The 26,780-nt window shown below is 40.9% G+C and overlaps 1 protein-coding gene across 13 annotated transcripts in view; it reads right to left on the bottom strand.

Moving 5' to 3' along the window:
* Positions 1-24,100, bottom strand: part of HIVEP2 (HIVEP zinc finger 2) — a 186,774-nt gene extending 162,674 nt beyond the window's left edge. For 3 of the 13 annotated variants that reach the window (XM_081045338.1, XM_081045336.1, XM_081045337.1), the window contains exon 1: positions 21,987-22,062. The gene's annotated coding sequence lies outside the window, so the exon portion shown is untranslated. Of the gene's footprint in view, positions 1-3,690; positions 4,292-21,685; positions 21,853-21,986; positions 22,063-22,375; positions 22,764-22,828; positions 23,174-23,936 lie in introns of those variants that run through there. The other 10 variants (XM_081045339.1, XM_081045343.1, XM_081045341.1 and 7 more) reach the window with 8 other exon arrangements.
* Positions 24,101-26,780: the final 2,680 nt, after the last annotated feature.

The raw sequence follows: 26,780 nt of genomic DNA, 5'->3' as shown, positions 1-26,780 counted from the left end.
CAAGTACTTTATCTGTATTCATTTATTTACTTCTCACAAAAATCTTTGAGGTTGTTTTAGGAATTATCCGCATTGTATAGATGAGGAAAACTGAGACTAAGAGAAATGCTGTAACTTTCTCAAAGTCACACAACTAGAAAGTGGCTGAGGCAGCATTCACACCCAGGCAGTCCAGCTCTGAAACCCATGCTCCCAGCTGGTCATGCCCTATACTGCCTCTTTTCCAGCCATAAATCCAGTTAAGCAACAGAACTGGTTCTCAACAAGAATTATGAAATTTACATCCCAGAGAGCCTTAAATATAGGTTTTTAAAATGACTACCACTTTGCCACTGGAGGCAAAGGAAGAACCAGATGACCACAGCAAGTTTCTTCCATTACTATATACCCTCTCCTATTATTTTATATACATACTCAATGGATTCGCCAAAAAACAAAGAAATGTGTTTTAATCAAAATCCTGCCCAATATCTAACACACTATTATCTATAAACCAATAATTAGTGAAAAAAATACATCACAGATCATAGGGAGAAATATTTAATAGTTAAAAATTTTAAAGTCATTAATTAAATGAACACAAACCAAAATATAGCTGAGGCTATAAAGAGAAACATTAGACAGGTGATGAGGTTTACTACATCTTCTATTATGTTAGCTCCCATCTTCCATATTCTATCAGCACTTTCATTTAACCAACCCAACCAAGGGGTTATACTGAGCACTTTGGAGAAGTCTCTTTTTTAAGGCCATTCATGTTCAGTTCCAACAAATATTCCAGTTGAGACACTTTCTTGGATGGACCCCAAACAGTCTGTTTTTCACTTTGTTGCACCTCAGAGAGATAGGGAAACTAAGGCCCACAATCAAACCAATGTTTTCAGAAGGAAAATTTTCTAAATTCTAAATTCTGTAGTCAAGTCACTCATTTTGTCACAAATATTTATCAAGCACCAAGATCAGGTACATCATTTGCAGAGCCCAGTGCCATACAAAAATGCAGGACCCCTTGTCCAAATATTAAGAATGTCAAGACAGCAGAGCATCACACCAAAGCCAGAGCCCTTCCGAGCTCGGGGCTTTGTGGAACTGCACAGGTCACACGCCCACCCAAGAAGCTGGGCCCACTGAGAAACTAGATTCCAGTGTGCCATCCTGGGTATGGAACTACAGCAGTGGCCTTTTAATCCACAATCCCAATTTCTAGAAAGGCTCAGGTGCAGCATCAAAGATCCCGGCAGGCAATTTGACCACTGGGTCAAATATAAATATGTTTAAGAGCTCAAAGAATCTTTGGATCTCAAACTGCTATGTAGAGTCTTAGGGTTAAGTGCTGGTCAAAAAAAAAAAAAAATGATTCAAATTCAAGTGCATTGCTCTTTAGCTTTGCTAAATGTCTTCTTTGGTAAATCAACAGGTCAACAGCTTTTTAAAAAAATTATTCTCCTTAGATGAAAAAGGAGGGTTACAAGTGATTATAATAGTAAATAAAGCCCCTAGGATGGCAATCTTGCTAAATATTCTTTCAATATTTTTCAACTTCGTAAACATCTACTGTGAACCTACTATATGTTTACACTTCATTGAAAAAAATCGAATCATGTCTCACATTCACTGAATTCAAATTATGGAACAAAAGGAAGATTCTGAAATTCTGGCCCAGGCACACGTGAAATAACATCTGAAACATGAGAGAGAGCAGCAGCATCTTCATGCTTTCCTTCACACCTGTGCAGTGGGCATCTGCTGGGGTGGAAAAGAGGGGGCACTGTTCTAGGCATTTGAGGACCAGAAAAAAATGTGCCCTGGCTTGTGCAGTTTGCTGGGAAAGGCAGAGAGTAGACAACCAATTTTTTAAAAATACCTTTTAAGATATTTCAAATTATGATTCCAAGATATAACAGAGGATTGCATCTAGTCTAGGATTCTCCTCCAAGAAACACAAACTTCTTAGCTGAGAAGTGAAATACATACTTCTACCTACACTAATCAGAACTGCAGTTTTCAGTACTACAAAGGCACAAAATTCTTATGCAGCATGAAAAATAGAATACATCCCCAAAGTAGGTATATTCATAACTCAAGTATGAATCGAGTTACATATGTCTGGACCACAATTGCAAATGAGGTGTGGGGTCTGAGTTGTTATAAAAATCCAGGTTCTGTGTACAGTCCATAAGACCTCCTCACATGGTGGTTTTCATGAAACAGCATGGGAACCTCCTGGTTGTTAGGAGATTTAATTAACATGTCTAAGGATCCTACTTAGCAACTCCAAGGAGATACTGCATAAAAACTGAAGATTACAGTTAACACAGATCTGGGGTAATTGATCTTTACATTAATACTGCTAAATAAATAAATTCATAATACCAGTATTACGAATGGCTAAGCTGGGTTTGAAAGCAGTCAAATCTTATTATAGAGCAGATAAACATAGCTCAGGGGACCCAACTATAATGTGGGCACAAAGGATGAAACTAACATCCACTTGAACAGGTTTCTCTGTTATTATCAGATATACCTGTTGCATAGTTTTACTTTGGGAGAGAGAAGGGAAATGAGAATCCTATAAAAAAAAAAAAAACAAAAAAAACCACTAATCTTGCATTAGCATAGTGCTTTCCAGTTTTACAAAACATTTTCGCTGGTACCATCCCATTTGCCCCTTGAATCCATTTACCTGTTGAGAGTCTGCTCTCCTTGGCATAGTACCAAGGAGCTACAACTTTCCCTCTGTTCTTCACTTCTAACTTTATTTCCTTGAGCGGGCTATTGAGAATATCTGTATAAATATTTTTGAGCATTTCATAACCAAATAAGAGTGCTATCATAACAACCTGAGTGACGCTCAAATGGTAAAAAGAGAGGATCTTTGTGTTATATTCTGTCAAAGGAAAAAGTGATCCAAAAATGATATAATTTTTACATCTATAGCTCTTATTCCAGATGTACTCAAATAATCTTCCATTTCCTTATTGCACAGGTCAGCTGAAAGTGTTCCAAGGGAAATTATATTGTACTATACACACATCTAATGATCCTGTGGGGACATATTTTAAAGAACACTATTTAGGTAATAATTACGTAAGCATAAAGCAGTGCTTAGCTTCACGACTCAGTTTAACTGGAACATGGAAATAGTGTATGTCTCAATATAGAATAATTTCTAGGATTACTATGAAGGACAAAATACTACTTTCCTCTGTGAAAGTCTTTGATATAAGAAACCTTAGCAGACCTCCTAGTGAACTTTGGCATTTTGGCTGTGTGGCCAAAAGAACAATCGACCATTACAAAGCCTATTCATAAGTCAACCACAGGCCTTATCACAATGATGGCTGCCCAGCTGATACTACTCTTCTTTATCATGCTCGAAAGTATATGAAACACGTGAGATCCATGTTACTAAATTAACACTAAACATCAGTTCTAAAATGTAACTTGAAAGATCATTAATGCCACTTAAAACCCCTTTCACTTCAAAGGCTGAATCGACTTGCTTGGCTTCAATTTCTTAAGCCTCTCTACAGGAAAAAAAAAAATCCCTAATACAGTAAAAATCCACCTGTAATTTGAGGATAGCACATCATCCAGGGCCACACTACTGTTCTCAAATTGACAAAACCATTAGTATTTTTTTTAAACTAGATTCACTCCCTAAATAACAATGATTAAAATCATAAATACCGAGATAATTTTCTTGTAATGATTCTGTCTCGAAGTGGATGGCGGAATGATGTTTGTGCTTTGCACCAAATATGCATGTCTTTGTTTCCACAACAAAGTAAAAGGTGACCGTTAGAAGGAGAATTAAACACGAGGTTTCCTGCCGGGGCTTTGTGCAAAGAGAGATTGTACGTTCTATCAGGGCGACGAAAACGTCTACGCAGGCCCTCTTCAGTCAGCATTATTCAGCACTCTTCGCCCCTATTTCGGGAGCCCGCCAATGCTTTTGGCCCACCTGACCCGGTGTCCTCTCTATTATGCAAGTGATGTGGTCTCCCCAAGGCCAGTGACATCCCGGTCTGATCAGCACGGTGACGTCCCCTGGCAGGCTCGGCCAAGTGAGCCATTGCAAAGTGCATCCTCCTCGGTGTCCCTGCCCCCGGCGCCCGGCCCCCGCCGACCCGAAGCGAGGAGCCTGCAGGGCCGGCCCGCGCGGCGGCCCCGAAACTAGACCTGGGCCCGCGCAGTGGCGACCGCCCGGAGAAGCGAGCCCCACTTTCTCCGGGCAGGAAGGGGGGAGGCCGAGAGCATTTCCTGTTGTGCAGCTGCACAGAGCAGAGACGTCATTGCATTCACACTCCCTCGGGTGTCAGCGGACCGGGGGCCAAAGTTCAGCCCCTCCAGGGCGGGCCGAGCGCGGCGGGCGAGGGCGAGGGCGAGGGCGAGGGCGAGGCGGCCGGGGCTCCGCCGGCTCCTGGAAGGACTCCCCACGCCTGGTACCCGCACAGCCTGGCGCATACAAGCTGCTGAGCCACCCAGAGCAGCCCCGCGTTGGCTGCAGGGGGAGCCGCTTTGCCTCCCACCAGAAACCAAGCCCCGCAACTACTGCAGGCTGCCCTCACCATCCCGTCCCGCGTTTATTGCCCAGGGTGAAGGGAAAGACGTGTGTTTCCAGGTGCTTAGAGGAAGCACTTTCCTTGTGCAAGTTTCTTAGCTTAATTTTTAACGTAATTTCCCCAAAGATGACTGTCCCTCCCCCTCACCACACACACGCACCAGGATTGTTTTTAAATAATCCACAGTGAAAATATTTTCGATGTTGTTGCAATTATTTCTCAATTTTTCCTATTGTGGATTCCTTTTAACTGTAGGATAAAGAGAGAAAGAAGAAGGTTTCTGCACTGCCTAGCTCCAGTGAGGTCAAAGTAGGTAAGAAGACACCCCTTAGATGTCTCTAAAGCGTATTCTTCTATATGTTTTCATTGTTAAAAAACCCATTGCACAACATATAAAGTCTTTTTATTTATTAGGTCCTTAATTTATCAAATTTAAAAAAAATCAGTCTCTGAAGATCTTTCAATCTTGTACTTGCCCATTTTAAAAGCACACAAAACTTTTGGCCAGAATGTTTTAAAATGGAAATTACCCATTCATATAAAAATAATGGTGTTTTTAAAGTTTCCTTTATCCTAAATTCCCAGCCTTCCATTTAGTTTCAGACTATAAACTAGATTTTAACCATATGTCATTCTAGAGAAGCAGTGATTTAAGGTTCATAAGGATTAAAACTAATACCATAGGTATTGTATAACCATTTTTAAATTAAAAACGGAAAGAGTTTAACGTGTCAATGAGATTGCCAATTACAAAACAAACCATTGATTGTTTTTCTCATGGTCAATCAGTGTTACAAATGTTATATTGTACCAACACCTCTAACATTTGAAGGAAGCAATGTTTCACATCAGGCCATGGAATTGAAACATTTAGTGTTTTACCAAATGTAAACTAAGGACTTTGGATGGTAATGATGTATCAATCTAGGTTGTATCACTGGGTGCAAGATTGTAATAGTGAGAGAGGCTAGAAGCATATGGGAAATCTCCCTTCCCCTCCATTTTGCTGTGAATCTAAAACTGCTATAAAAATAAAGTTTATTTTTAAAATATATGCATAGGGTATTATAAGTACCATGTTTAAAATATGTACTGCAAGATTCACAAGTAAATGAATCTTGAGACTTGACAAAGAAATCAACATCTTGATGTTTTCTTGAAGTTCATTACCTGGGTTGAGCCCTCCTTGATAAATAAATTATACATATTACATGTGTTATATATATGTATATATTATATATTTTAATTTTACTGAAAAAAAATTATATTTTAAATGTACATAAAAGTCTTTACAATTTAATATATGTTAGTTGTCCTATCCAGTCAAGGGCAATAGTAAAGGGAACCCTGGCTTCCACCTAAATTGATACAAAATCCCTGAGTACTTTTTCTGTTGTCTTATTTTCTAAACATCTGAATAACACAAACGAGTATTTTATCACATAATATCTTAAACCTGCATAGTTTACTATTGTTTACCATTTGCTTCACATATATTCCTATCCCCATTTTATCAAGAAATAGGCTCAGAGAACACAGGATTAGCATAGAGGATGTACCTCAGATAGGCTCCTTTCAATCTTGTTGAAGAGAAATCCCAAACCCTTCCCCTTCCCATATTATAAACTCCAGACTAAAACCACGCCCTCCGTACTTCATAGGATGCTCTAGGCTAGCTTGGTAGCCAGTGTCTCTGCTAGAGAACTGGGAAAGGGCTATAAGATAATCACATCCAAAGGCTTTATCTACTTAGCTTGAGTACAGCAATTTTTAAACGTCTATGAACTTCCCAAGCTGTAGCATAGGATTCTTGGTTGTAAAAGTGATAACTATGTGTCAAACCCTAGGAAATACTGCCGTGGTTGTCTGTTTCCTGGGTGACTTCACACCAACTTTTTTTAGTGTCTTTCCCCCTCATAGTAATCAAATTTTACCTATTAAATCTCTACAGATGCTTGTGGTTTTGACTAGAATATAGTTTTACTTACTCCTTTAAATCAGCTGTCAATGGTATATCATTAACACTCCACAAACTGCAAGCAACTGCCCAATTACTGTCTAAGCTCACTGAAGTTTTCATTCAAAGTGCATGCTTTTTGGTTTACACTTAATTGCTGGTGGTGGCACTTGGAAAAAGAAGAAAACAAAAGAGGGATGGCTAAAAATTATACTATGTTATAATCCTGATTTCAGACTAATGATATCAGCATTACCAAAAATTTAGTATAGACTGAAATATAAAGACCAGTATGATAGCAATAAAAATCAATCAACTTGTGAATAAATAGATAATTGAAAATATAAACCATAATAATAAACTACAAGGTCTTCAGGTTCTTGGTGCTACTTTCAAATGCATCACTTTTATATCATGAAAGAGAACAAATAAACTCTGAGGATAAAAGGACGTTTTGCAGGATAACATATTTTACACATTCCCTTTAGAAACTGCTGGGGGGAAAAAATTAATGTTCCAATTTTGTGCTTTAAATTATGTTGTGAGAGTGCACAATTCTAACCTAATAAAACATTCATTTCATTCAACAGAAAGGATTGAGACTTGACGTTTCCCAAGTTAATTCTTTGAAAACTCATTAATTCAGGATTGGTTTCATTTAGATGTGTAGTTACAATTTGAGAGTAACAGTGAATTGCTGCAGTAATTATTTGGGTCTCCATATTTCTGAGATCTCAGTCTTCTACCACAAAAGCCTCCACATTTTCTTAGATTCTCAGTAGTCTTTGATATAATTTCAGTGTGAGAGGCTGACTTGTTCACAAGCTGACATCTCTAAAAATGTTCAGAAGGGCATACTAAGTTTTTATTCCTTTCTCATAATATCCAATATGAGTATTATTCTTCTCAAATGAGCATTCAGTAATTATTTGTTGTTTTTCCTGAAAACTGGCACCCAAGAAATGCAATGACAGAATCATTAAGACACTCTTCTTCCTGGGGCCCACATCCTACTTCCATTCCACACTGTAAGGACTCCAGTGTAACTCTAGAGCCAATACCTCCGTAAATCCGAGCCCAGCTCAAAATTAAATATCTGCAGATAGTCAAATAAAGATTATAGCTCACCGAGTGAACAGGAATGAAGAGACAAGTACATTACACACACACACACACACACACACACACACACACACACACACACGAGTGACTAAACCTTTCATGAAAAACCTACCTACCTACGTGCATCACCATCTTTGGTTCCAATGAGACCCTTTTCTACTTCAGTATTTCCAAGCCCCATTTTGTTTTTGTTACAAATTACCCCCCCCCAAATGACAACCTTCTCTTTATTAAATGGCCCTCAGCACAAATTACTAGTGTCTTGATCCCTTCAAGGCTGGATAACTATATGAAATATAGCACCTGTCACTAAGACAGGCCACAGACCTATGGGTAGTTCCAACACTATTCATTCCCTCCTCTAGATGATGATTAAGATTAGGCATGATCATTTCATACTTTTCAGGCTCTAGGTAAAAGTCAGTATGGTCTTCAAACGAAAACATGTGGATGGGGTACTCAAATGTTTAAGAACACACCTCGTTTTTCAGCCTCTGTCTCTATTTACGATTTCAGAATCAGTGTAAATAATAGTAAATGCTCAAATGGCCTATAACCAACTGTGTTATTGAAACATCAGTGTTCCCATGTGCATTAAAGTGTAATTAAAAATTAATTAACTGTATAAGTCATTTTATTACAATAAAGTATTTTTTAATTCTCTCCTAGTCCCTCACAAAGTCCTGTGTACTACTTCTCCAGAGACTAAAAGTGTGACTAAAGATCAATCTAAAATAAATCCTTTTCCATAGTGATTAAAAGAAGAGTTCCAAAATCAAAGTACCCACTCAGAAAACGATAAGTTTTGTTTTGGTAACATATTATATAATAATTAACACTCAGTTATTGTCTAATATATTGCTTCTGCATATAGGTCCACTTGTTCTATGAAATATGTGTCCATCTAGGTATTCACCATCTTTACAATTCATTATGTGGGTTAATAAGCAATCTGTATAGGCAAATTAAAAGATGAGAGTTTTTTTATAGATATTAAAGATAGTCTGGATTTAAAGTAAGAATGTTTTTCAAAATTGTTATTAAGATGCAATAAAAATCACTGTATATTATCAGGTACTTAAAAGTAACACACCTGCATAGAAGTATTTCCCAATATTTTATATCTCCATTTTTAATTAACAGAAAATATAAATTGAAGAAAAGGTTAATTTATTTTATACTACAGTGGCAACCATTTGAGCTAACTTTGGTGTCAGCATAGCATGTCATTTACATGGCCAAAGAGTAGTAAGTAGAAAAGGTATGAATAACTGGCACAGGTATGAATATAACGCTATGCCCATCAGCAATATATTTACTTTAACTATATCATTAGTGTGTTTGGAATTGCTGGGCTTTTGGGTCAAAGAAAGTAATAATACCTAATTCAAAGCCAACGTATCTTATATGCAAAATACACATACCTCATACTCTTTATAAATGAAATAGAATTCCGTGCATCGAAATTTTCACATATCTTTTATCCATTTCATTTCATTTAACTGTGTTTGTAAAATCCTGGAACTACAAAATCAGGGACCAAACTCTTGATATGTTACAGTACATGTTTCCACCATTATTTATCGTGTTAGGTACTAACTCCTTAAGCTGGAATACAAGTCCTTAGACAACATATCCCAACCATTCTAAATTTTCTACCAGCATTCACTTGATATACATTTTATACTGCCCTCAAATAAGATGCTCTGAAGACACTCTTGACACTGTCCCACGTTTGTACCTCTCAAAACCAAGGCCTAGCTAAAGCATCCCCTTCTCCCATGAAACTTCTTGCGATCTCCTCAGCCAAGGGTGATTTTGCACCTTTATACTTCATATATGCCTCCCTTGTGGTATTGAAACTAATTCTTTTAAGTATAGCTCCCTTTGCATAGTTCTTTGCCTCAATATAGTAGATTATAAGTTTTGATGATGAGAATAGAGAAATACTCTTCTTTGTATCTTATATTCTGTTTCTGTCTCTATTGTATTTTATATTCCCACATATCTTATACGTGCCAGCACCTCAATAATTCTATTTGTTAAAATAGATTTGTATTACATTATTATACATGTCAACTCTGTTCCAGTTGTAAAAGTCTCAGCAAGCATGTCTAGGCCTTTTCCATAAAACATTTCTAAACCAGTTGGCAAGAACCTATATTCTGAAGAGTAACTGGAGATAAGCAATTTATTTTTTAGGACTCATAACACACATAGCCTGGAGGAAATTTCAGACATGAACAGCCTGATCCCTAAAGAAATTAATAAAATAAGAATGAAAACTATCTAATAAGAGGTCTAGTTGAAGGAACTAGGAATATTTAGCCTGGAGAAAAGAATACTTAAGGTGAGCAGGATCACCATCTTCAAATAATTGTGGGATTGTCATGCAAGTCAATGAGCAAACTTGTTCTGGATAGTTGCAGAGAGTTCAACTGCTGATAAACTGAAGCCTCCACAAGTGGAATAGACCTCCCTAAGCAAGAAAGAGGTATTTTAGTAGAGACTGAATGCAGGTAGCCCTTGGTGATTTGTCCTGAGTGATTTCTCCTTGCTCAGTTGGGGATTAAATGATGCCTCCAATGGTTTTCTCTAATCCTGAAAGTCTATGGAAGACACCACATTGAAAGTGTCCCATCACCATTTGACAAATCAATACACCAGACCCTGCACCTTAATCAAATTCATCAGCATAATTTAAATTAGACCCTTTAAGAGATGCCTTAAATAAGTCATCACTGCAGTACTACAAATTGTATCACAGTGATAGGAAGAAGAAAAACTTCTCACAAAATGCTAAACTGATACTGAAGATACAGCCTGCTCAAAACCAAGATTTGACCCATCTGGAAAAAACACACACAGGGTAAGGTTGCATTGACTAAGGAGGCAGGCTATTTGCATATTCAAAAGACCCTCAGGATTCCATGTCTACACCCCTGCCCTTCTCCCTACCTCATTTTTTAGGAATACTTACATGTCAGACATAAAAACAGTACTATGATTGACACAACCGTGTATTGTAAAAATTTCTTACAAAATTTAAACCAAAACCAATTTGCTTAAAGGAGATAACAAATGTTAGAAATACTGTTAGGCACTGTATGCTTTACAGCTATAAGAAGGGTTCATACAATCATAGCAGGCTTCAAAGCCAGGGCAATTTTGTTATTAATTTCAAAATGTCTTCTGTTTGCTTCTCATTGTTCCCATCCTATATAACTCATAAGAATATATGAAAAGAAAGACTAATTATCAGGACATTTTCCTCACAATATAAATTCCTGGGATGATTAGCTCTAAAGTTAATTTTTTCCAGATCAGTAAGTAATATCCATCATGACTATTTTCAGACATCATTAGGTTTAACATTACCAAACTCCTACCAAATATGGCTAAAAATCAACTGATGACTGAACAAATTTGGAGCTTGCCCATTAGAAAAACCTAATCTCCACACTTAGCATCCAAATTATTTGCTATATTCTATACTGTCAAGTGATTTATTTTAAAAGGTCATTTTCAATATTCTCAACCACTTGGCCCATTTTAAAAGCTACATTTGATTAAATCTGGGCACCAAGTTCATTGAGAATATTACTGAGGTCATTTGCACAAGTAAACAGATGACAAATTCAAAACCAAATGTTTTTTGGATTCCTTTTCTTTTGCTTGAATATGGGTATAACTATCTCAGAATTTTGTTGCACATGTGCATTAGTGACTTACACAGAATTGAAACGCACTAGGGGGTATTATAACAAGCTGTGGAGCTGCTGACCATTATCTTTCTGAAAACAATTACATATGCCTGCAATAAGTTGCATCAATAGCAGTCAATTATCTCAAGAACACTCTACTAACCCTTGTCACAAATGTATTGCTGTGTATCAGATTTTTTTTCAACAATTGAATTATTCTCAAACTTAGTGTTGCTTCACATCCTAAAAATAGCCACTCCAATTCTCTTGTGTTACTCTGCTCTGTTCCCAGGAGGTAGGGCAGTGCTATAAACAATGCTTCATTTTTACAGATGAAGACACAATGAAATATAATAAAGGTACAGCCACTTCACCTGAATCGTTTTGAAAATCAATAATGAGGCAAGCAATAAACTACTGAGGTCAGGGTTTATAGTCAACCATTCTGGTGTCCTTTGCAGGCCTGGTATGGGCCCTAATGAGCACATCTTCGCAAAAGGACATAAAAGATATTTGAAAGCCTCATTTTCTCCCAAAAGTCTGTATTTCTCCTAACATAAACTTTGACACATGGCAAACAAATTGCACGACAAGAAAATAAATTGAATGTTTATAACTCTGGATTTTTCCATTGCTTAGAAAAATAGAGATTCAAAATATAAATATCAGAAGAAAGAAAAATAAAGTTTGATAGCTATTCCATCGATAATTAGTAGCTGAACTTCCCATGACCTATCTATAAAGTTGGGCCAGCCATCAGGATTGTCCCACAGGGTACTGCTGAGTTGCAAAGACAGATTTCATCACCAGCTTCAAACGAGAGGGAAAGATTCACCCCCAGTCTTTGCTCCTTCATTTTTCTCTCCTTCAATAGGGCAAGGATCTAAAATGGAGGAAAGGGATACACTCCCTCTTTGTGCTGAATTTATCCAAGCAGGCCCACCAGGAAACAACTCTTCCTCAGACTCCACAGTGACTGCCTTCACACAGCTTTCCTTCTCAGAACACCCTAAACAACATATGGCCAAAGAACATTGTCCTACATGGAAGAATCCCAATTCCACTACAAACTTCCCTATCCAACTGTAGGAAAAAATTACCTCAAGATGGCTCCATCTGTTTACATGCTATGAAATCAAACAGGAAGTGCAGAGCCCAGGGAGACCTTTTTTGTGAGTGCAAGAAGTGCTTGTGATTGCTGGGTGGATAGGTGAGGCAGTTGTTTCCTGGGGGACTTCTTAAAAACTGAAGAAACAAGTAAGGCTGAGCAGATGGATGGACTACGGCCATAGGAGTGAAGATTAGCCAGGATTTTATCCCTCATTTGGTTCTGATGACCCCCCCATCTTATAGTGGGTCAAATTTTTCCAGCCATTTAGATGTTTAAACATTCACCAAATATCTTCTATGCCTATTGTATGCCATGAACTATGTTTGCCACATTTTTGTGAAGGTATAAACCATCTCAATCCCCTAGAAATTTTATAACAAAAATTGTCAGTAAAAAAATGAAAAGAAAAATTTATTGAAGTAAGGTTTAAAATATACGTTCCAAATGTAAGTTATGGTAATATCTTCTCTTTAAACCATTTCAATCAAGAATTTAAACTGATAAATGTATTTTACGATAGAATGCGTCACTTGTACACCATTTTCTTTTCTTCCCTATGAAAAAATAGCCAGGACCTGATGCTACAAGTTATGAAAGCTATAATGCTGAACCATAAAGAGAAATTTAAAAAAAAAAAATGCTACAATTATGTAAAACCAGTACCTCCTCAAAATTATGAAAATTATGAAAAATATAGATATAATAATTGGAATATTTTCATTAGTGATTTAACAAGTCTTGCAATGCTTCTTTAACTGTTATTTGGCTTGAGAGATCCAATGTACATAAAAGTAGATTCTGAAACACTGGAAAGTAGTACAAGGACTGTATTTGCCCTAAAAAGTTCTTAAATGAGTCCAATAGAACGTAAATGCTATAAGGGCAGGGTTTTCTGTGTATTGTTTTCTTGTTTTTACTATTTTGTTCACTGATGAATCTCCAGTATCTAGAATAGCACCTGTTTCAGAGCAGGTGCTTAATAAATCTTTGTTGAGTTAATAAAAAGTAAGTTTAAAAATCTGCAATCCCGTGAAAACTCCAGTTGTGTCTCCTAAGCAAGCCGAAGGCCTCACGAGTAAACACTGGTTCTCTCCTCTTGAGATTTACATCGAAGTTCAGGCCCCAAAGGCTATTTTTAGACCAAAAAATCCAGAAGGATGATCCACAGAGAACCAGAGGATTCAGTTCACTTCACTGATGTGGCACTGGCTGAGCTCCATAAGAAATATTCCGAACTTTAACTGATATTTCCATATGTTACCTGTTGAAAAACGTGCATTCTGACATCCTTCCTTAGACCATTTCAATCAAGAATTGAATAGACCATTTGAAACTTTGTACACCAATTTGAGTTCTCTTGTGTTTTTCTTTTGGTCTAATTCTTCCTTAGTAAAAACTACAGCTATCAAGTATTCCATGTTTACTATGTGCTCGTTGAGATACACACATAATCATTAAAAATTCACAATGACCCTTAAACAGATATTGTCATCCTCATTTTATAATCTCCAGAGGTCCCTAAATTCCCCCAGTGGGTGGTAGAGCTGGAATTCATCCAGGCTCTTAGCCCCTAGGCTGCTGCCTACAGATCCCACTACTGGATGTACATAAACTACCAGGGGAAAACATTGTGCAAAGTGATTAAAAGAGTTAGCAATTTAATTTTTTTTTTTTAATTTCTGAAATAATTTTCATGTTTAATAGTTGCTAATGCTGCATGGAATGATGGAAAGACCAAATGTTTTGGGAGCCGAATAGCCCTGAGTTCAAATCCTGTTTCACCATTAACTACCATTTAGCCCTGCAAAACCATTTAACTTTTCAGAGTCTTGGTCTCCTTACATGTAAACATGAAGATAATAATACCAGATCTTCCTAGAGTTGTTATTGGAGAGTGCCTGGTATAAAGCCTGGCACAGAGTAAGTGCTCTTTAAGCCTAAATTCCCTTCCTTCTAACGGATTTGCTAAATTGGCACTGTGCTGATTTTTTTTAAGTGTTTAGCTCATCCTTGTAATACCATAATTACAGAATATAATGACACTGCATTCTCAAGAACTACAAAGTAGAATTTATAAACTGATAGAATATGAGTTGGAAGAGGTTTTAGAGGCCATCTGTTCCAATCCTTTCCATTTCCAAATGAAGTCCAGAGCATTCAAACTGCTTGTTTCCAAGTTTTTACAGAAAGTTCAATGCAAAGACACAACTAGACCGTATGTCCCTCCACCCCCACTGCCATTCTACCCCTAGATTTTGCCTTACATTACACAGGCATGGCAATGCATGTAATTTTCAGACAATTAAGCAGTATAAAATAACCTCAGTTTAATTGCATCCAATTAACAAGCCAAATTAGTGTTTCATATGTACACTATTAAATGAGTTGTCTGGCTTCCAAAAGAAATAAAACACTGTTTCAAATGAATCTAGCATTTTAGTGAACAAAGCTACTTGCAATTTAAATTACCTTTCCTATAATCTTCTTTATATGGAATTAGACCTAATCTCCATTTTAAAAGAAATACTATCTGCAACTATCAGGATGAGAATTTATGCTATATTTTAAGTATCAAAATTTTTTCTCTCTGAACACATATGATTTTCTAAGATTAGCATATGTGTGTGTGCGCACGCACATGCATGCCTACCCACACATACATACCTACAGATCCCTAAGCAAATACAAATGAGTGTGTGTCTACATTTACCTACTGCCTGGTTTCTAAAGTCCCACCTTTTGTTGGGCTTCTGAAATCAAGTGAATCTGCCCAATGCAAATAATAAGAGCTTCACTGATCTCCTGCTTTCTTTTTCAGAGAAAATGAAACCACCAAATAAATCTTTGTCAAAAAAAGGAAAGAAAAAAAAAGAGCATTGCCTTTCAATACACTACACTACACTATCTGGTCAGTATTATTATGAATTAGGTCCAACTGGGTACCAATTTAAAAGCTGTATTCTAATGAACCATGATGAAATAAATCATCTATGCATTCCTTAAAACATTTACACCTAGAAATATAAATACCTTATGATTTTACGCGTAACCATTTTTATAAGTTGATGTTAAAAATATTAACATTTGTGAATATTGTCTGGAGTAGAAAGTTTTATAGTAGGTTAAAATAATACTTCAGTACTGTACTTAAAATGTAGTTCAAATTGACGATCTGCCATATATATTTGGCCATGTTTATCAAAATATTTTTATCACTTTTGTTATTATTTTTTAAGATGTCCATTAACAGGAAGAAAGAACTCATATTGTCATGCAGTAGTTTCAATCTTTATTACTTCTCTTTTGGGCATTATAGCAATGTAACTGACTCCTTGCTGCCAAGATACCAATCCCATATATGCTTATAATCTTTCTAAACACACAATTTAACATCACTCCTCTGCTCAGAAACCTTAATGAAGTTCAGCTTTCTCAGACGGGCTCCACAGCCCCACATGACCTGGAACCAATGTCCCTTTCAAGGTCCATGGTATTCCTCTCCCCTGGTACTACCAATATGCCCCCCATTCTAGATCGAATTATGCTGTGTCCCCACATCTTCGCCCCCCCCCCCAGTAGAGCTTACTGAATGAAATTCTACTCACCCTTATGGGCCCCCAATTAAAAATCACTTCTTCCCACAAAGACCTTCTAATTATTCTGGTCAGAAGAGAACATGCCTCCATTAATACTCTACTTTCACTTGTAAATTTTAATGAAATTTAACTTAAAAGCCACATGTCTTCTCTAGATTGTAAAATTTTTGAAGTCAGGGATCATCATTTTTTATTTCTCCATTACTCATTCTGATCCCCCCCCCCCCCGCCCCGTCTGACTCTAAAGCCCACGCTTGGAACTGCTACATAAGCTGACTCTTTTGGACACCTAAAGTGAATTTTCTACATTACATAAATTTTATTTCAGGGAGCAAATTAATTAAATGATATAGTAAACAAATAGAACATGAGTCCAAGATTACATAAAGGTAATGTTATTTTCACTCACTTTTTTTCCTATTATTTCCCTTCATATTCTTTTGTTACACTGACCCCTAATCATATGGAAAGTAAAAAATCAGATCTAAACTTCTCCAAAGGTCCTAATATTTGCAATCATGTAGAGAAATTACCCGGAGAATTGGATGTTTCATTGGCTGTTTAGAAACATATAGATCCAGCTCATTCGGGGCTCCAAAGATTAATCGATTACTTCCCACAGTGAGTTTGTAAAGACTTCTAGATTGGTAATTATTCATTAATTGAATCAATGATACTGGCCAATTTCGTTTACTGGAGTCCCAAATAAGTTTTTTTTTTTTTAAAACTTAAATTATTTATTCTTAAAAATATATATCTGCAAATAATAATAGATAACTTACAAGTAAACCCTTCCAACTGAAGTCAGCACATAGAATCATAACAAATGTCTAGGGGCCAGGGACGACTGTGGAAGCACTGTGAAGAGACATGTGTTATACACATCAGCCTCCTCAAACTTCTAGGCCCTACCCACCAAATTCCCTCTCTAATGATCAGTCCCTAACATGGTCAATGGTACAGTCATCAGACATCCCAATTTGCCAAGAACAATCACCATTTATGCCCAGTTAGCTAATCCCTCAGGTGGTCAACATGATCTGCCCACATGATCTGGCCTCACCTTGCATCACCACTCTGCTATCTGCCCTCCAGATGCACTGGCTTACTTATCAACATCCCTCAATCTTAGGGCATTTGCATTGTTCCTCTTTGTACAATACTTTCCCCCTCTTCCCTTGACTCTTATTTATCCTTTAGTCTCATCTCAAATATCACCTCTTTGGAAGTCTCAGTTTATCCCCAAGACAAGGGTGATATACCTCTTGTTATACACTCCTTTATATTTCTTCCATAACACTACAACAAATGTGGCATTACATATAGTGGCTCACTTCATGATAAATACCCATCGGCCCCACTAGATTAGAAGCTCCTTTACTGGTCTGGATCATCATTATACCATTGGTGTCTAGCACTAGGCCTGACCCATAGTAAATAGTCATTCAATGAATGGACGAATAAATCGTATTGATCAATGATGACCGAGGCACCTGTCATAGTACTCTGAAGAAAGGGCTAAGATTATCGGTGAGTTACAAGTCAAAAATGCTGGCTGGCCCTGAGCACTTCCTGAACTTACATCCGACCATCTGGTGACTCAGAAGTGGTAGGTCAAGCCCCACCTGCTTTCTGCCCAGAATCATCTGCAGGCACACAAGCATCATTTTCATTCTCCTCTCCAAAACACTTTCTGCAAATATGCCTAAATAGTTAGACTCCACATTTAAGCTGATAGGAAATCTAAAGTTATGGACACGGATAGAACAGATCGCATGTCATAGTTAATACCTCAGATGATGGGTAATGGGAGTATATTTGACATGAGCACATACATGGCCCAGTACAATAGTGATCCAAGTCATCAAGCAGTTCTTTTATTTTTCTTCAAGATATTTTGGTGTTTTATTACTGTGCACGTATTTACTACATAAATTTTAACTAAACAACATATAGTATTATTTTTGTCTGCTTTAATGACTATCAGTACCTTTAACAACCTACAGTAGGTATCAAGCTTTTCTTTACCCAAGCAGTTCTGATTCTATTCCAAATGCAGTCTTGAAGACAGGATAGATAGTCCAATGTCTACCTTACTGCTAGTATCCATTGTCCATCTCAGAGAAGCCAAAGATTGCACAGACCCAGTAAGTGTTATCTTCTGGTACATGAAGATTTGGGAGTTGTGTCAAAATAATAATAAAGTGTTGAAATATTTTTCCAAATTACTTAGAGCCATTCCACTGCTACAAAAACTGATTTATAACCTCCTTTTTGTCGGTATTGCCATAAACCGCACATAGAAAGCAATGCTTTCGTGATCAAGTACCAGGAACAAGCAGAAAAGTATGTATCTTATATAATTTCCTTCCAATACACACAACCTTATTTTGATAAACTTTTCCCATTTTTCTGCAATCCTCTGTGTTCATCCACAGCTTCAAACATTGAGGAGTCTCACCGGAACATTTACTAAAGTTTTAGTCAAGATTAATGAAGGCTTTGCCTATGTGGTTACAACAAACCCAGACACGCTGGGTGGTTTGAAGTTCCTTGACACCTGAAGTCCATGATAGCAAACTTCCTCTGCTTCTTTTTTGTAATATCGCTTAAAAAGTTGCAACACTTTTGCAACAATACCAAGTTTGAGCCAAAATATGGATACAAAATATAGATACAAAGTGAATTCATAGATAAATCCATTAACGAGAAGCACATCATTGGAATTTTCAGGTGCAGATTTAAATTGTGAACCATTTCTCCATCACTACTACAAAAACCAACAGACAGTTCTGCTGATGTTGATTGTGAACCAAAATGTGAAAACAGTGTTTATTTTTAACAAACTTTGGTGATTAGCAGCCTGTTTGATCCGCTACCATCCATCCAGTTAATCTTAGCCATTTTCCCTTATCATAATAGTTACCATACCAAGTATTACACTATGCCACCTCCTAATGGATTACATTTTTCACTCGTACCAAATATCATTTTCTATAGGTCTTTAAAATGACTTTTCCTACATTGAGGCTTTCCAGTTAACTTCAGCTAATAACCGATAACCCAAAAATCAAAAACCAACACAAATAGAATACTTGCTACTTGTTGATGCTGCTGTTGGAATGAGCGTTGCTTTAATAAACAAAGTAGGCAAATTATTAAATAAAGATGCTTATTTTAAATTCAATCAGCATGAAAGATTCCACCTGATTTTCTGAATTGTGACAATGTGCCAAGAGCTCAAGCAGACACATGTACCATTATTCCACAAGGAACACCTGCATAGGCATTGTCTCTGTTTTGTTTTCATGGTAACAAGAACATCTGTAAACACATCACATGGGAAGGAGCCTGATCAATTAAAATATTCTGCTGGCTAATCTTTCAATGTAGTCAAATAACATGATTTCATTAAGTGATAATATACACATAGTAAATCCATTTTCACATTCCACGGTTAATAGAAATATAGAAATTATTTATCTAATGGTATTTTTCCAGAGTGGTCCACAAGAATCTAGCAGTTAAAAATCAGTTAAATTTTAAATTTGTAATATCATTAACATTCTACCATTCGCAACATCGTGCCTGAATCAATTTGCAATCAGTTTGTAAATACGCTTATATAAAGAGAAGCAGTCTTTAATAAAGCCTACACATAAAATACAATCACCATAACAGAAATATAGATGCCAAAAAGCGAATGTGTTTTATACCTGACCTATCTTCAAAACAAGAAACTCAGACAATTTTCAAAAGATTCACCATTGTAATATAACATTTTTCTGTACATAAGAAATATACTGCATACTTCAAACCTAGTGGTCAAAATGGATTATGACACTTGAAGCACACTGCCATTAAGTGGATGCTGGTAAATCCCTTCCACCTCAAAATTAAAAAATGCACCATTCTCATCATGACTTCTTAGTGTTCCACAGGACTTTTGTCTTAATAATGAAAGTGATATCTATTTTACTCACGTGGAAGGTATTTCTGTCTTGATAAACTATCTGGCCTATATCCTAAAGATCAAACCCAATCGACTCATTACACAATCTACTTGGTTAAAATTTTGCTTTGGCACTCTTATAAAGTTCATAAGGTAAAAAAGCACAAGACATTTGTAAATGCTAGTATATATGTAATACATATAAAATATATATATCTATACACATATACTATATATGCAAGTATTTAAAATAATTTGCTTTGCTCAAGGACAAACATCACCAAATATTACCGTATTGCTGGAGGAAATGTTTCTAATAAAGTTAAATGGCTTTTTTTCTAGGAGGACAGATCATTGCAAATTTAATTAAAATGGATCTTATTAATATTTCAAGTAATTTCTGGGCTTCATTATGCACTACAAAAGAAACAACTGTACTGAAGAGAAAAATCAATAGCCCTTGACTAGGGCTCTGAGATTGCTAGAAAAACACAGTTCTCATGTGAATTACGGAGGTCTAGCCTTTGGGGGTAGGAGAGAGTACCAATATTTATTTGCAGTTATTAAATTAAGTTATTTTTAAAATGGCAAAAAAAAGGAAGGAGAAAAATCAGTTCAGATTTTCCATTATAATGAAAGTACCGGAAACAAGCCTTTTTATGTTCATTTTAGGCCTAAGTAACTGTACAAAGGATGAGGCTTTTGCAATGTCAGTTGCACATACTGCTTCCTGTGAGAATTCTAAGTCATTACAGGTGTCTTAGGGCCTTCAGTGAAACCTATTATCAGGGGATTCCTCCGGTCCCTACCGCCCCCTACCCCGCATTTATTATTGCCCATCTCCTACCAGTGTCTTTATTAAGGACCCTCTCCCTTCTCTGCACTCTCCAGGACAAAGTACCCACTTTCTTCCAGCGTAGCATGTAAAAACCTTCTCATTAGAGAAGACTAGTTCCTGCAGTCTTTTTTAGTGAGATGCTTTCAAATCAGAGAGGACAGGAGCCACTTGAAGAAAACCCACCTTCCCCTCCAGGTTTTACCCACTGGGAGCCAAGTCCCCGAAGGACAACACCAGGGACACTTCCTGACCTTCTATCCCTCATCCAATTTGGGCTTGGAGGGTTGGGGTCGCATTTTCTCGTGTCCTCTGCTGCACTGGATGTGTTATGTAAGAGGGCCAGAACGCGGGAGGCACATGCGTATAAAGCGCAGCGATCTGTGATAACAGCTGGGGTGGCAGAGCTGATCTGGAGTCTTCCCCACCAAATACGGCAGACACCACACACACACACACACATCACCGCTCCCCACACCCCCACCCACCCCCACAACAATGTTGTCCTGTCTCACCCCTTCCAGTACCAGACGCACAGAATGGAAAGGCGGGGGGAGGGGTGAAAGGAGGTGAGAGAGGAGGAGGAGCAGCAGCAGCAGCAGCACGTCTGCTGTGATAGCAGCCGGCAGAGCCGCCGCGGCAGAGCCCCTCGTTAACCCCCTTCCTGTGGCTGCACCACGTCATGGAACATTCCCGGAACGGGCCAACGTTCCACCCACTTCAGGGAACTGACATAAAGGCGCAGGCAGACCCAGCTCCCCACAGTGCACAGCCCAAACACACATGTCCCTTCCCGGTCCCCGGGCAGACGCACAGACGAACACGCATGCAAAGCGCCCCCACCCGTCTCCACGCGCCCCCGGCCAGCCCGCGCCACCGGGAGCCGCTCTTCGGCTGGTGCACCCGCAAGGCGAGGACGCCTCCGCCTGAACCTTCCATCGAGACAGTCCCCTCCTTCCTGGCTTCCTTCCTTCTCTCCTTCCTTCCTTCCTTCCTTGCTCCGCAGGAGAAAGGAGTCACTGAAATGCCAACAGCCAGCGCCTCCGTTTCGCTCGCTCGGCCGCAGGCCGGCGGCCCGGCCCTCAGCCGCCCGCCCGCCCGCCCCCGGTCGGCGCAGCGCGGCGGTGGCCCCCTCCCCCGCTACCTGACAACGGGCGGCGGGCGGCCGCGGCAGCCGCAGCGGTGGCCCGGCGGTGCGCGCTGGTGCACGTCCCTCATTAGTAACCAGGCACATTCCAGCCTCCGGCGCTCGCGCGGGCCCCCTCCCCCCAGGACATTACGCAAAGCAGCCTCCCCTCATCTGCATAGATCCGCGGCCAGGGTATTCCCCGCATTTCCCAACGCGCCGGACCCCCCTCCCGAGGTCTCCCTCATCCCCGCCCCCTCCGACCCTCACCCTCAGGAAACCGGGAAGCGGCCGGGGGCGCGCGCCGGGAGGGGTGGTGGAGTCCCGCGGAGGCGATTTCGGTATAAAGTGAAACAAGCGCCTAATGCTCCAGTAGGCAGGGAAAACGCAGCGCCGAGGCCACTTACCGAGCCGAGGAACCTAGATTCCCGCCGCTCTGCGTTCCCAAATGCTCGGTCCGCCCTCCACGCACCCCGAGGCTGCACCCAGCACCCCAAAGTTGAGATGTGTAGGAATATGGTCCACGAGCTAGGAGACCCTCCAAGTTGCTCCAGGCTCCCGGGAGCTTCACTGTCCAACACACAACTTGGCCAAGACTTGTGCCAGAGTCACCGAAGATGTTTTGACGGAGACCCTCCTCCGGCGGGGACAGACAGCGCTCCGCGGCGCCCGCTCGCCTCCTCTCCACCCTCTCACCTCCCGCCCGCCTCCCGCTGGCTGCCCGCCTCCGGGCCGCCAGCCCCTCGGGCGGCTGTCAGATCCCGACCACCGCTGGGTGACAGGGGCGGGAGGAGGGCGCGATGCGGCGGCCCGAGCCCGAGCGGGTGAGGGGGATCCTCGCAGCAGCGGCAGCCGCTCACCTGGAAAGTCACCGCTGAGAAGAAAGAGGAGGAGGAGCAGGAGGACCGAGAGAAGGAGGAAGAGGAGGAAGAGGAGGGGGAGGGAACCCCCCTGGTGCCCTTGTTCTCGCTGCCGCGGCGGCCGCTCCTCGCCAAGGCTGAGCGTGTCTGGTGGGGGGTGTCTGGTAGCATTTCCTTAAGGACAGAGGGAGGGCGGGCGCGAAGGGAGGGAAGAGATCCCGACCGCCTGCCCAGGCTCCTCTTTCCTTTATTTATTTTCTGACACTGTATGGAAATGGGCCCGGGGCAGGGCTCCGGGCTCGGGAGGGAGCCGCGAGGCCCAGGCCGCAGCAGTCTGCGTGCGGGAGCCGCAGCGGCCGCCTCCCCGCCCGGTCTGTGGACGCACCGGGTTATTCCTGGCAGCGCCTCCCAGAACAGAAGTTACTAGGAGGAGAGCGCGGCGAGCGCGGGCGGGGGGTAGAGGCGGAGGGAGGGAGGGAGGGAGGAAGAGGGAGAGACTCAGCCAGCGACGTCATCGGATCCCCCAGCGCGTCCCAGGGAGGGAGGCTGAACCAGAAAAACCAGTCTGGAGCCGGCGAGCGAAAGAGGGATGTGCGGCGAGAGGGGAGACGGGGGAGGGAGGTGGCGGGGAGGACAGGGCCGGGCCCCGCCGGTGCCGCTCGGGGCAGTTAGATCAGGGCCGCGCTCCCGCTCGCTGGGATCGGGGAACTCCCCGGAGAACCGGTCTCTGCTTGTCATGCAAAAAAATTTGGGGCGTCTCTAGGAGCCTGAGAATTTCCTTTAGGGATGTGGAAACCTCCTCTCCCCATCCCCCATCTTCCCCATTTCCCATAAAATCGTCCCCTGTCTTGATGACAAACGGAATTAGATAATAATTCGTATTGTCACTATGATTTTGTCCATGTTATCTCTGGTCCCTTTCCTCTCCCTCGCCCCGCCTCTACTCACGGTTATGTTATCGGTCAAGATAAACAAAATCAGACTGTAGCTCCTGGCTGCGTTTCTGGAGCTTTGCAAAATGTTTGACTAGCACTTTCCGTGCCCCTGCGGAAGCATGAACTTTTCACGCACTCGAAATGCCCCAATTGCCTTCCCTGGGGTCACTCACCAGGGCGCCCTGGGCGCACCCAGCTCGGGGACTGCGGCTCACCCTCGCCGGGGTATTCAAATCAGTTTGGGCAGCGGCGCGAGAAGCAGCTGCGAGTCTCCTGGTGGGCCGTGCTGGGACCTGGGGCGAGCCGCCGCCTCCTGCTTGCTCACTCCTCTCTCCTCGGAAGAGACGGGAATGAAATCACACCCAGTGCGGGGAGAACCGGGCCAAGGGGCGGGGGAATCCCAGGTGAGTGGGGGCCGGAGCTCTGGGCTTCCTCCCCGGCCCGGCGACACCCGGGGGACACCGGGGCTCCCTCGAGCCGTTACCCTGCTTGTGTGGACTCGTGTGAACCCGCGGGGTAGGTTCCCAGGAGGCCGCGGCGGCCGGAGCGCGGCGAGTGGCAGCCCCGCAGGGCCGGCGCCCGGAGCGCCTCCTCCAGGTGGTCTTCCCGCCAGGCGGGACTGCGCGCCACCCCTCCCGGGAGTCGGAGAAGCCTCGCCGAGGCGAGCGGAACCGAATGCCCCAGGCGCCGCGGGCCCAAACGGCCCTCCCCATCCCTGGCCGCGTCGCCGCCCTGCCTAGGGCGGAGTAAACAAGAGACGCAAGATTTGACCTGGCGCGACCCGGATTTCTGGCCGGGGTTCCCCCTGAGCAGGTGACTCCGTGGGAGGGGTGGAAATTAGTCCCTGGAATTCCGGGCCAAAGACATTAACTGTGGTTCTGTTTTTAAGGCAGGTATTTCACCAACTGCGGAATGTTTCGCGTCTCAAGTTTCAGATTTCGCGGAAAGGGACCAAATGTCAAGACATATCAAATATTCCCTTCCGTTTTCATTAAAAACGAATACCTTACGAGGGAGGGCAGCCCCTTTAATGACTGCGGGCATAGCACGGCTGCTTTCGTTTTTGTTTTACTTTGTTTTTCATTTCGACCTATAATCAGTGTATTTCTGAAGTCCCCATCTAAAGGCGACATTGCTGTGAAGGACAGCTCTGCAGAATAAAGCGGCGATACATTTTTGTACGGATATTTTCTCCAAAGGAGAAAGATCTGAATGATTTGGAGTAAGTTTCACTGTGTCCTTTTAGGTTGATCTCATTTAAATTCAGGGCCTACTTCCACTTAAGCGGCTTCTCCTTCTATTGTACAAGTTCTTTAATATTCAGCCTTTCTTGACTTACCTTGAAGCACTTAATAAAAACCCCCAATCATCGTCTTCTCTTAAATATATGACTTTGCATTTTTTAAACATCTATTTAAAACGCAAAACGTGATTTTCAAAGTTTTTTTTCTTCGCTTCCAGACCCACCTGCTACCTACTCCCAGAGTCCATTTTAATTGCTTAATAGAGAAGATTAAGCAATTTATTTAAGAATCCAATTTCCCTTCAAGACACAACAGCAGCTGCCCAAGCTCCCAGAAACTGAGCAAAGAAAGTAGCAGGCAGCATTTTGCTTCGCTAGAATCTAGAATGTTAGTTGAAATCTTAAATGCCTCTTTAAAATACTAGATTAAATGCTGTAATGTGAATGTTAGGATACTCAGGTAACTGGACAGTTAAAACAATTTTTTTTTTAAATGAAGATTTGCATCAATTTTGATGGCCTGATCCCACCAACAAAGAGGACCCCTAAACACAACCTTTAACGAAACTTGGTTCTTGTTACCTTATTCCAAAATCCAAAAGTTCTAAAGAGCCTGAAGTGAGTTGAAGCAGAAATGAAAACGTGTATATGTGTAAACTAGGTGACATTCCCTCTATTGGGAAGAATTACTGTCTTTAAGTAAATGCATCCCTATTGCCAGACCATACTGCTGCAACACGTCTGTCCGGTTGCTTACTTGTAGGTGTAAAATAGTAACAGGAAAACTCCTGTCTCCACAAATCCTCAGAAGACAAAATCAGCATTGGTAAACTCTGCAGTCAGCCCTACAAACCTCCAAGAAGAGTGTGGCTAGGTGGGCATAGTTGACCCTGGGTAGGCACCCTCTTTGAGGACATCAGCAAAGAGGTCGGAAACCACTTTCTTAACATTTCTCATTTCAAAGGAAAAGAAAATCTGGTAATCTGGACTACGAAATATTAAGAAAGTAAAATAATTAATGTCCACATGGCAGTACGGCATTTTTTCAGTCACAAAACACTTTAAACTGAAATCACTTTTATTCAAAAATACTTATTGAGTGCCTGCTATGTGCTAAACATATTTAGGATACGTCAGTGAACAAATCAAAGATCCCTGATTTTCTGGAGCTTGAAGTCTAGCAGGGGGAGGGGAGGTGGAAGAGGAACAGGATAAGAAATAAATATCAGAAATACACAGGATTAAGGACTTTGGAAAGCAAAAAGAAAGTTATGGGGGATGGACATAAAATAGGGTAAAGAATATGGGTGAGGTGGGGGTGTTGTGTTGCTGTATTAAATAGAGAGTTCAGAATAGGACTTGTTGGGAAGTGATGTTCCTCCCAAGGCTTGAAGGAAATGATTTAGCAATGGAGATATCTGGAGTAAAGAACTTTGCAGGTAGAGGGAACAGCTAAGATAAAGTTCTAAGACCAGAAGCAGGCCTGGCATATTTGTAGACTTCGAGGGGAACAGTTTGGCTGAATCAGAATGTGAGAGCCAGTGAACAGAATCATCCCCAGGCCACTATGAGGACTTTTCTTCCTCAGGAAAAAAATCTTGGTAAAGGGTAAGTTTATGGCCTTTGCCACCGAGTTCCTCTGAATCTGAATCATTGTGAACCGCAGAATCTGCATTTTTAACAGATAAGGCAGTTGATTCTCAAGCATTCTAAAGCTCAAGACCTACTGCCACAGAGCGTGAGAGTCTCATGCTTTTCTCCACCCTGGCAGGAG

This window comes from Rhinolophus hipposideros (assembly GCF_964194185.1).
Source record: "Rhinolophus hipposideros genome assembly, chromosome: 3".
NCBI classification, from domain to species: Eukaryota; Metazoa; Chordata; class Mammalia; order Chiroptera; family Rhinolophidae; genus Rhinolophus; species Rhinolophus hipposideros.
The sequence above is the reverse complement of the archived record's forward strand: the minus strand, read 5'-3'. Positions and strand labels throughout refer to the sequence as shown.